The following is a 1,149-nucleotide window of genomic DNA, read 5'->3' as shown; positions in this document are numbered from 1 at the left end:
ACCTCTGAAATCAGGTGACCCCACCTCCTTCAATCACAAATATTTCGACTTCTTTTCAGCATAGATGAATATTGTTTTCATCAAAAGGAAGGCAAATGGACAGACTGTAAGATGATATCAATAACTCTGTATGCCTCAAAATCAAAACTGACGAGCGCTTGATCCCACAAAGCCGTGACACCTATTATTTTTTAGTGCATATATTATTATATATCATGTGCATGCATATGTGTGTTTGCATGTTTTTCATGAACATTATGCAATGCGCTTACAGCAATGATTGTTTTACGGATTTGCGCGATATAAATGTCATGTTATTTTTAGCATTATAAGCAAACAATGTAATATTACGGGGGTGGGGGGAGGGGGTAAGGGCAAATGTAAGAAAAGTGTAAGAAAAGGGGGAGGGGGTCAAAAAGTCCCCAAAAAGGTGTAAGATTACATTTGAACAGCCCCATAAATATAATATAGATCAACATTAAACATTTCCCTTATTGCCTAAATGATCTTATTTAGAGCTTAAAACACATCAATCGTGGGACATGAACAGATAATGATATTGTGTAAACTGGAGTTTGTGTTTCTGTTTAAAGCATTTAAGCATCATGACGGAATTCGAAATCTGTGACCAGTAGATGACCAGGGCCTATTGGTGCTATTCTTACCGTTTGGTCACACTCCGTTACCTCCCAGTCCAACAGGTGCCGACAGCTGGCTACAAAGATTCTCTGCTCTCGGCATCCTTCTCGTTCATCTGGAGGAGAAGATATTATGTATCACTTTGGGAGCAATAATGCCGTATCTGGTTAAATATTTGAATAGATAAAATTATGTATTTTAGGTGAGTGCATTTTCCACTATGTTCTCCAAAATATTCAATGTTTGTTGTGTTTTCTTTATTATATTGGGGGGAAAAAACCCAAACAAGAAAACAAACAAAAACAGGGCAGACGGCGGAGAAGGGGTTAAAAAGAAGTGGCCAATTAAAACAAAAGAATAAAAACAACATTAATTGTGTTTGCTCTATATATGCGCCTATGCGTGTAGTAAGATTTGACGTCACAGGCCAAAGATAGTTTTGATTTAACGGCAATGTCACGTTTTGTTATTCACTCGACTTGGAAGCAACGCGCGCGCGCGCGCGCATAC

Source organism: Aplysia californica, unplaced genomic scaffold, assembly GCF_000002075.1.
Source record: "Aplysia californica isolate F4 #8 unplaced genomic scaffold, AplCal3.0 scaffold00257, whole genome shotgun sequence".
NCBI classification, from domain to species: domain Eukaryota; kingdom Metazoa; phylum Mollusca; class Gastropoda; order Aplysiida; family Aplysiidae; genus Aplysia; species Aplysia californica.
The sequence above is the reverse complement of the archived record's forward strand: the minus strand, read 5'-3'. Positions refer to the sequence as shown.